At 39.0% G+C, this 10,731-nt stretch overlaps 2 long non-coding RNA genes across 2 annotated transcripts in view; both read left to right on the top strand.

The window, feature by feature from the left end:
- Positions 1-2,494: 2,494 nt before the first annotated feature.
- The window catches only part of LOC310660128, an 81,926-nt gene continuing 73,689 nt past the window's right edge, over positions 2,495-10,731 (top strand). The window contains exon 1 of the long non-coding RNA XR_014503220.1: positions 2,495-2,609. This is a non-coding gene — a long non-coding RNA (uncharacterized lncRNA). The remainder of the gene's footprint in view (positions 2,610-10,731) is intronic.
- The window catches only part of LOC310660179, a 44,742-nt gene continuing 38,866 nt past the window's right edge, over positions 4,856-10,731 (top strand). Inside the window, exon 1 of the long non-coding RNA XR_014503277.1 lies at positions 4,856-4,940. This is a non-coding gene — a long non-coding RNA (uncharacterized lncRNA). The remainder of the gene's footprint in view (positions 4,941-10,731) is intronic.

The raw sequence follows: 10,731 nt of genomic DNA, 5'->3' as shown, positions 1-10,731 counted from the left end.
CCCGATGCCTGGGACTCCTCCCCCCTACTGCACTCTGGTGTGGACGCTGGTCCTGATTTCCAACTGCTGCTCTCTGAGTCCCCTCTGGCCCCTTCTTCCTGGGGTGTCCCCCTAGGCACCCCCCTTGCCCTGACCCTGGGAGCCCCTCTCTGTGAATCTTCCGATTCGCTGGAAAGACTCAGAGACCTCGGACCGCTGTCATCACTGCCATTTCCTTCGGACTCCTCCCCCTCGCTCTCCATTTCCTGTGTCTCTGCTCCTGAACCCCTGACAACACCTATCAGGCTACTGGTCAGCATGGCCATATGTTATCTGTAGGATCAGAGGCACTATGTCTCAATACCAGTCTCTGTTGCTCCCTTCTGGGGAGGAAAAACTTAAGCACGATGCAGAGTTCCCAAAAAATAGACCAAAGGCAATTGTACTTCATCCAGCAGAGCTTTACTGCTACTGAAGGCAAATAAGCATAATGGTCACAAATCCAGTACAATCAGGATTGGCACAGTGCATAAAAATCCAGTTGCAGCACTTACAATAAAACTTACAATTCTTATAATAAGACCTTAACACTATAGCATACAGAACAGAACACCAAAACAGAGATAGAAAGAGAAAGTAAGTGAAACCCAGGCTCCTCCTGGCCTTACTATTATAGCCAGCATGACCTTGACAGAAAGATAACAGAACCAGTTTTTAAACCAGCTGTACTCAGCTTCTCAGAAGGAATAACCCAAACAAGAACCTTCCAGAACACTCTTGAACCAAGCAGAACAGGAAAGATCTCAACACATCAGATCAATACTTTATGTGCTAAGAAATGCAAACTGACAGTCTCTGGGGGACAGCTGTAGGAGAGGGCTGTTGCTCTCATTTCTGGTGTGTGGGCTTCAAGGAGGCATCTGTTTGGCCACTTTGGGGGAACAGGGCGCTGGACTAGATAAGATTGTAGTCTGATTCAGTAGGGCTCTTCTAAGGTACTTGTGAATTGCTGCTTCCCCCTCCTTTATGAAGTTCCAATACCATTTGAAGAGGTGAAGCATATTTTCTGGCTCTCTACCAGGTGGGGGAAAGCAGCTTGACTGAAAGTGATTTGGAATAGAAAAGTGGCAGCAGTTGGAATGGTCAAACATTCCCTCCTACCACTTCTTCAATGCAAACACCCTTCCCAAAGTTGCTTTTTCCTTGAATAGAAGTCAGCCAGGTACACACAATTCTGTGAAGTGTTGCCAGATGCCAACAGATGGCAGTAGAAATAACTGGATACTAGATGTGCAGGTTTTAAAAGTAGCAAAATAGAATATAGGTATCATACCACCATTATTGGCTCTCAGTAGGAAATTGTTTGCTGGTGCAATAATCTTTAAGCGACCATAAGACACAGCATTTGACTAATGATTGAGAAACGGGGCTATTAATGTCATTTGTGTACCCACAAACAGGAAAGGAGGAGCAAACCATGCCCATATCAGTTTCTGAAATCTCCCTAAGTTTTAGATAACAGTGATCAGGTTTAATAATGGATTGCCCCTAATGGGGATCATCGAATCAAAATCTGAATTTTGTATTGACTGGAATGGAAAAGGTAAGGCTAAGTCATATGCAATTATCTAAAGGGGAGGAACACTTTGTGTCATCTTACATTTCTTGCCTATCAGAAAAGCAGTCGAGCTGGTACACCGCAGCATTCCAATTTGAAAACGTATCAAATGTTATTAACATCATGGGGCTACTAACAAGAACATATGCAAATACAGTCTGTCCCTGAACAAGACAGAATTTTTGGTGTAGCCTTCAAACGTAATCTATAAATAGTTTTTCCCCTCTCTAGAAAAGCCCTTTGAATGGTATGGGGGGGGGGGGAATGAAGCGACGTATCGGTGCAGAAGGCTAGGAACATCAAAGAAAATAAAGGCACGTCGGAAACAAAGCATTCTTTGCATCCAAATTAAGAAAGTCAAGACCTAAATCCCTCCTCAGCAGTCTCCCACTGACACACCAGTTTTTAGGATCATTTTGCTTGAAAAGTCACCCTTAATAAAGGGTGGCATTTGCCTATGGGTTTTGTTTCCACTGTACTTACACCAGCAGTTCTGTTGTAATTATGATTCTCCCCTCCCCCCCTACTTGATATGCTTAAGGACCTTGCTTACATAAATAGTTACAGAATAAATAACGTTGAACACACTTCTGACAGCACCTCTTGGAATGATGATAATTATAGATTACTGCACGGCAGGCAAATATCTGATAGGCCTAAAATGATATGATTAGATAAAGCTCCTTAAAACAGTAATTCATGTTAGACTTCTAATATTTTACTCTACTCCACATTGCTATTTCCGAGCTATGAATTTCAAGATTTATTTGTTACCATTCTCTCTCTCTCAGTCCCCCCCCCTTCCTGCTGTACACAGTATTTGTGGTCTATGGCAACCAATCCCCTTGGGCTTTCTTTTGCCTTAATTTGCATAAACACAGGCATCATATGAATATTCAGTGAGTGGCTTTGCATTAAGTAAGTGCCCTTAATCAGCTTTTCAGTTCAGTTTTATTGGTTGCACCACAGTTATTTCATCCAGAAAATCTGAGGGCCCTACAAAGCTAAGCAGGTAAGGGTTGTAATTCTTTTTATGTATTTAATGAAAGAGTATTATCATTTGATTATATAGGTTCTGGAGAATGCTTAAAGATTGGTGGTTTGCTTTAGGTTTTGGTTTTCGTATGCATGGTTTTGGGTTTCTGCCCCCCCCCCTTACTATCATTAACCCATGGCGGTCAGGTGGGCATACGCTTCGGAAATTTGCATAAACATCAACTCTCAATGAATAATTCATCAGGGTTATTTTAAACACTAGCTAGGCTTCTACTTTGGATGGCTCTATAGCATCACAGTTTGATTGGCTGTATGGTGTTTTCATCACCAGCAGAATTCCTATAACATAAAAGCCATTTCTTTCCCCCCCTCTTTTTTTTTAAAAAAAGGAGAAGAAGGCTGGGTTGAACATATCAGGAGGGTGTGTGTGTTAAAATATGTGATTCTCTCTTTTTTGTTTTCACTCCCAAAGCAAATTGTACTGGGTTTTTCTGCCAGATATTTGTATATCTTGGTTGCTGCTTTTGTTTCTAAATGGAAAAAATGCATTACTATGTAGACAGTAGCTGCCATTTGCAGCCTTTTCCTGTATAGCTGATTGCAATGGCCACTACTGCTGCATTTGCCAGTAACTTGCATAAACATGAGCAACATGTAAATGAGATGCCATTGAACTCGTACAACATGGATTACCAAACACTGTGATCTTACATCCTGCACTATATTCTTTATTACTGTACTTTATCATTAGAATTTTCGGTGTATGCCAATATGGGCTTGGCAGGGGGGTGTATTAATTCACGGAACGAAGGGTGTTCTTGTTTGTTTTTATAAAAGGCATTTAGAGAAAGAAATGGACCTTTTATTGCTTTGAAGATGGAATGGGTTAATGAAAGCCTAAGGGCCCTGAGAAATTAGAGGACAATGCATTTGTTAGGACTAAATACCATTTCCCATTTTACCTTATAGTCACTTGAGGTTAAGGGTATGCAGTGTTATGCTGTTTGTGTAAAATTAATCAGTTTAGAGCAGAGCATCACAGCACCAGGTGGTTAACAGAAAAGGTTCTGATCCAGAAGAATCACAAAAATTAGGATACCATTGATAATCATTCAGATCTAAAGCAAGAAATAATAAAGAGCAGCCACTGTTTTGAATATTGCGTCGCATGCATTAAACGTACTCCACTCATTTAGCCATGAAACAGTACAAAATTGGTAGGTTGGATACATGTCATAAATCTTGTGGGTAAAAGCATGGCATTGATAGTGGGTTTGAACCAAAGATATGTTTTGTATTTAGGTGATAATTTAACACTGCTCCTTGCAGAAGAGGAGTACACATTGCAATCGCTTGGTATACCACAGTAATGTGATGCTGAGAATGCAGATGTGTGCAGATGTAGTGTGTTCTTTTATCTAGGAATCTCTAATGATGTGATGCTTAATTTGAATAGAGAAAGAGCTTTCCAGGTCTGATAATAACCATACTCATGAATCTAAGAGAAAAACAAATCCCAAGAGAGGAAATCAATTTGGTGGTGATTTTTTATTATTATTATTGATTTACTTATCTGGGGCAACTCTCTTTCTTTCTTAATTACACTTTCTTCGTTGTAATGGAATCAAAAGACATATTCCAAGACACGAACTGAATGGAGTTCTTCCATAACAAGGATATTTCAAAACATTTATTTAATTACCTGCTTGTCATGTCACCCCCCGCCCCGCTACAATTTCTCAGCACATGGAATTTTGAAAGGGAAACTGATGGAAATTTCAAAGGTTTAAAAGAGAACAATGGAAATCCCTTCTAAGATTACAGAAAATGAGAAAATGTTATATTTAAAGCAGAAGAATTGTTTAATTAAATCTTGCCGGATTTAATAAACAACCGTGTATTCAATACTCAACCATTAGATGTTTATAGCTGTAATAAACACCATGACATTTTAAATAGACAGTGTGGCTATGGCAGTTTATATACGTGTATTACACACCAACATGTACACGTGCACTCTCTCTCTAGCTGTTTTCAATATCAATAAAAATAAACGACAAAATTTATAAATGTTGTATGCAGGATTTTATATAATGCAAGCATTCAAACCTTTAAAAATAGAATCAAAGCAAATTAACACTTTGTTTCTACATCAGCACCATAGTGCTTGGGTTGACAAGTTAAATATGACCCATTAAACATCCAAATCTAATAAAATTACATGTACAGTGTTTTTCTATGTTTCTTTAAAGCTCTCTATGGCTCTGAATCAATCCAAATTGTTCCAGCTCCCTGTGGGACCTTGGCCTGACCAACAGCCCAGTCCTAAGGCTTGCTGTACCAGCAGGTAAATGGGAAAGATACTATACATCTTCATGTTGCAAGATAGTTTTGCAGGTAGGGAGACAGGTGAATATTTTAGGACGCGAATGCCAGCAACAGGAACAAAACATTCCACTTAGATCCTGTGAAATTTGTATCCAGCAACCTACCATAAAAATGTGATCACCCTAATTCAAGAACTTTTTCCAAATCAAAATGGCAAAGTACAATGGGAATGCTTCTGCAATTCACTCTAGAGTGTCAGTCGCAATATGGGAAGGTGATACCTTCTCAGAAGAAAAATTCTGAGCTTTCTTGTAAGTGCCCCATGTACAAGCCCTTTCTATTGCATGACTGAGCAATGACAATGACTTTTGAGTGGGAGTACACCATTGGCTATAACACTATAATCTGAAATGTAGTTACTAAGGAATTTTTGTTGTTGGGATGCATCTGTCTTGGGAAACAGTGGGAGATTGCGCCTTCAAGAGTAAAGTCAAACCATTAGAGAGTTGCAACACCACCCACTGTGGCTGTAGAGACTGATACATGTTTTATTGCAGGAGAGAGAGATGAGGGCATCCAGTTTTGCTGCTACTGGAAAGCCATGGCATCTAAGGAAACATGCGCATGATTTCACTGTTATTCACAGTGTGCGAAACAGTCTAGAATTCACACATTACGTTGATAAGGTTTGATGATTAATATTTTTGTCATGAGTTTAGGAGAATTTAGTGAGCTCAATGTGCCCAAAGCACCTCCAGAATACACTGGATAATGTTAGTGGTAATAGTTCCTTGATAAACTGAAGTTGTAACTGTATTTCAATGTTAAATATTAGGCTTTCACTAGGAGTTCGTTCTTTTTAATTTCATCCTGCACCTCATCACTAAGGTTTGGGGTAGTGGGGTAGTGAACTGTAGTGAAGATTTGTCTTCATTTGGAGAAGGAAGAGAGGTTGGGATACAGAGTAGCTGTTGACCCAGCAGATGCCACAGCTGGAAGTTCAGTCAGCCTAGGAGCACAGAAACATCAGGTAGAGGGGAATGTTAAGAACCAAGACCAAGGTAGCCAATCCAGATGCTGGACTGAAGCTCCCATCAGCCTCAGTGAACATGGCCAGTGGTCAGGGTTGATGGGAATTCCTGTATGTGAAGCATCATTCATTCATTGCTTCAGTCATCTCGTCAGAAGACATCTTTTTGCCTAGTCTTTCTCGAAGCCATAAGACTGCTCTGAACGTCTGTCCTTGTCTGGTTTTATGGTACTGTTTTAGTGAACATATGTTTGTACCTCTGATTTTAGGATATAATTTTAGTGTTTTTATGTTGTATTTTAAAATTCACTTAGAGATTTTAAAATATTAAGTGGTTTAGAAAGTGATTTTAAAAATAACTATACAAACGAATGAATAAATAAGCTAACTGAACACGGAAGGGCCTATGGGAGAATACATGATTGTAAATATAACGGGCTTGAGTCATTTAAGGTTGTATAGGTTGAAAGCAGAAATTTTGGAGGTTGGTTGGCAACATATGGGAGACAATATATCCCCCTTTTTGCAATACTCTGCCTTTTCCATTTGAGATGAACTAAATGCTTTTAGGCACCATATTTCATAATCAATGGGAATATTCATTTTTTGTTTCACAATATAATTACAGAGGGGAGGGGAAACCAAAGAAATAAGAAGAGTGCAATTAGCATTACTGTCTTGACATTAATAAGGCTCTTCCGACCTGCTTCTTCTTTTAAGCACAGCATTAAATAATAGGAGAATGAATGCCAGGCTTTATATATCTTAGGGAGAAAAGCATGGCCTTGACAGACAACTCTAAAACAGCTAGGCTTGGAACTCTCTGTCACAAGGCATGTTGCAAGATTTTTCACCATATAACTGAACTGGTATTGCAAATATGATGATGGATCTTCAAGAAAAAGAACACTTTATTCCATCTGATCTTATAGCCCTTCTTAAAAAGAAGCGTTATTAAAACAATGATAAAATCTCAAAAAGGCAATTATATACTCACTTCGGTTTTTTTGCATGGTGCTTCTGTGATACTGTAGGTCGTTAATGGCTATTGACTGAGATGATTATTTCACTTTGTCTTTGAGTCTCATATGAAACCTTCCCCACCCCGCTACATAGTGCCAGCTATGGAAAAGAAAGTTCCTTGAGCACAAAGGTCTCTCATCCCAGACTCTGCTACACAGAGGTGCTGGCTCCAATAAATTTTACAATGAACAAGAGCTGCCCATTTTGTACATACATAGATTCTCCAGCCAAGACTACAGTGTCTGGCCAATACAGAAAGAACAAGGCTTGAATTTTCAGCATGAAAATGTTTTCTGCTGTTCAGATGTTCTTTATAGATCTCATGGGCAAGACTTCAAAGTTCCTGGAAAATTTTCACTTCCGAGTATCTTTAAACTAGCTCTGTTTCTATGCATGATGTGACTGTGAATGGCTGATAATCAAGCTGATCAAGGGATTTGGCCGTATGCCCTGGGTGAGAATGAGAAACAGAAACAGACCATAGTTCCATAGTTCCCCTGCAGTTCTTCCTGTTGCAACCAAATACTTCCCTTGTTTAGGGTGGTCCCACACATTGTTTTATTGATCTCCTATATTTGATAAGGCTTTTCATTTTACAGGTGGGTGGCCATTAAGGGAAATAGGAGTTTTACAAATTCAGATGATTAAGAGAAAACTGGAGGGGCAAATCTGTCAATTTTGGTTTCTCTCAGTTTCTCATTTTTCCATTCTTAAATATGGTTCTCCACATCGGTTTGCAATTTAATTTTTATAGAAGTTCACATTAAAATCCACCAGCATTTTAGTGGAAATTTATCCCAATGTACACATTTTTGCAAAACAATTTCCCTCTATATAATGCACTATTTTGACTAATATGTGAATTTGGCAGAGATTTTTAAAGTCAAATTTGAAACTACTTATATTTTACTTAGTGGTGACTGCTGAGTCTTTATGTGTACGTTTTATGTGTTTAATATGTCTGGATTACCAATGTTTTATGCATGGTTTCTCTCTCTCTCTTTTATGATTTTTATTGTCCAAATCATGCCAATAAAGGTTGAATGAATGAATGTGAATTTTTACCCCACCGTATGCATTTTTGTACCCTTTACTTTGCTGGAGAACTGCCCTGAAAAATTAAGAGAAATGGGAATTTTGAAGGATGACTGTCTCAGGTTGTGTATTGTTTTGGAAAGTATGAATTACCTGAGTAATCTGAACTGAACCAAAATTCTCCCTCATCCATACATGTGGGTGGATCGTGATGTACAATATATACACATAACAAAAAACCAACCAACCCCAAAACCCATTGAAAAGGAACAAATACTATGTTGGCCCAAAGTTCTTGCATCCTGCTTAGTATGGCATATTTTAGGATTTCTAAAGGTTTAAGCACAACCTCAATAGTTGTCATGGACTTGAGTGAAGAATGTGTCAGTACTGACACAGTACTTACCACTTGCGTTTTCTTGAAGATGTTTATGGCGCTATACCCCAAGAGAACAAGGCCTTATGTTTTCAAAGTAATACTAGTGACCCAAGGCAAGTTAACTAACACAAGCAAGCCACCAGGGTGCTTGAAATAAAACAATGCTATGGAATATGTGAAATTTGGGTGAATTTTATTCTCCTTTTCCTCCCATGAAAGGGGGGGAATACTGACATGTAGCAAGTATTCTCAAACCATTAACACACCATTTTATTCTTCCATAATGCATTTGTAGTCATTTAATTTTCTGCAAAAAAAAATTCTCTATTTTCTTCTGACAGCATCAAAAATCTGAGTACTTTTGGAGACATTTTTCTGCAAACTGCTGATAATCAGGATTGGAAATGAAAATGCTGACAGATTATTAACAATAGAAAAATAGCTGTAATGGGGTGGGGGGCATTTTACCATAATGAATGAATTGTTAGCATATCCAGACTTTCATAGCTGATCAGACTCATATAATTTCAGTTTCTCTAAATACCAACAGTTCAAATTATTATTAGAGCTTTTCTTCTCACAAGCAGAGCAGGTCTTATTAAAAAATGTTTCAACTTAGTATTGGCACAATTCTGCAAGAACAAAAGATATGCAGAATGCTTCCATCTCACAGATTGTTATATATATGTGATACACTTGCTTTCTACCAAGGGAAAAGATAAAATGCTTTAAAAACTTTAAAACAGCATTACAATTATTGCCTATTTATGTATATTTTAAAAGCTTTATAAAATAGGATATACGTTGGTAGAATTTGATTTTTTATATATAAAAAAAACACAACTGTGATTTTCCATGAGGCATTTAAAACTTTTTTTAAAAAAAAAATCATGTTGAAATACATACTTTTTATTGATAATTTATGTAGCAACTTTCTGTTTTGTATTGCACTTTTCAGCCTTTGTTCTATTTTTGATTCACATAAGAAACTCTGTTCCCATTTTAAAGATTGATATTTGTTAATGGGCCACACTTGAAACCCAGCCTGACCACTTTTAGCCCTTCTTTCTGCCTCTGGACAATTCTGATTCTTATGCAGACTAAATGAAAATAAAATAGTGTTTTTATCATCAATAATTATTGATTGGGTGGTAGGGTACTTCAAAATCTCCAAAATGGGTTCCCCCTTACTGTGGTGCTTGGGGTATGTCATTTTAGTTCTTGCTTCTGTTGTTTCCATTAGCAAATAAACATACCGTTGGCACCAATCATGTCTCACAGTTTGACACACATCTTGGGCTATCTTACATGTGGCACAGGACATGAAGGAACTGTATGCAGTCCTTTACGTTCTCTGATGTATCTAAAGCAAAAGATAGGGAGACGACTAGGCAAAGTTCTTTCCGCATGATCCCTATTGAGATCTGTGTGGTGTAGTGGTTAAGAGCGGTAGACTCGTAATCTGGTGAACCGGGTTCGATTCCCTGCTCCTCCACATGCAGCTGCTGGGTGACCTTGGGCTAGTCACACTTCGCTGAAGTCTCTCAGCCCCACTCACCTCACAGAGTGTTTGTTATGGGAGAGGAAGGGAAAGGAGAATGTTAGCCGCTTTGAGACTCCTTCAGGTAGGATAAAGCGGGATATCAAATCCAAACTCTTCTTCTTCTGTGACAATATGTAATGTAGCCTGAGAATGACTACAACTTTGCCCATACTTGGAAATCCTAGAAATCCTAGAAACCGCTGCATCTTGTGGGGAGAGTAAGACACAGTGGAAACAAAGCGAATTTCAGAGTGGCCTATGATTGTGTTTTTGAATGGGATTTTGACAGCACTCGTTGATTTCCTGTTGGCAGACGGCATCTCAGCTGTACAATATCATTGTTGGAATTTTGTTGTTGTTTCAGCAGAGATGGCCATTTGACCAATGGGTGACAGTAAAGAACATTAAACTCAACATGATTTTTTCAGCTCCAAGCCATTTGAATTAGCGATTTCCAAAGCCCTAGTGCCGTGATTTCCAAATAGTGAGGTAGATTTTCACCAGTTGGCTGTAGGCACCTTAGAAGTGGGCTTCAAGGTGCTAGTTTGGGCAATGAAACCAAATTCCTATGAGAGAGTGGGCCTTAACCCTGCCGTCAGGTTTCCTTGTTAGATAGGGAAGCCACATCTTAAGCTGGGGCATTTATTTATTTTTTGGCGGGGAGGCACATAGTGCCAGCCAACTTCCCCCACAACCCACTGGTGGCGAAGATGTGAGGGCCAGGCTGAGGGAAGGGGAAGGCAGTGACCTTCCTTTTTACTATTCCTCCATGCAGAGTGCTAATGGGCTATGTAAAAGAC

This window comes from Podarcis tiliguerta, assembly GCF_965153285.1.
Source record: "Podarcis tiliguerta genome assembly, chromosome: 11".
NCBI lineage: Eukaryota > Metazoa > Chordata > Lepidosauria > Squamata > Lacertidae > Podarcis > Podarcis tiliguerta.
This window is presented reverse-complemented; position numbering and strand designations above follow the sequence as displayed.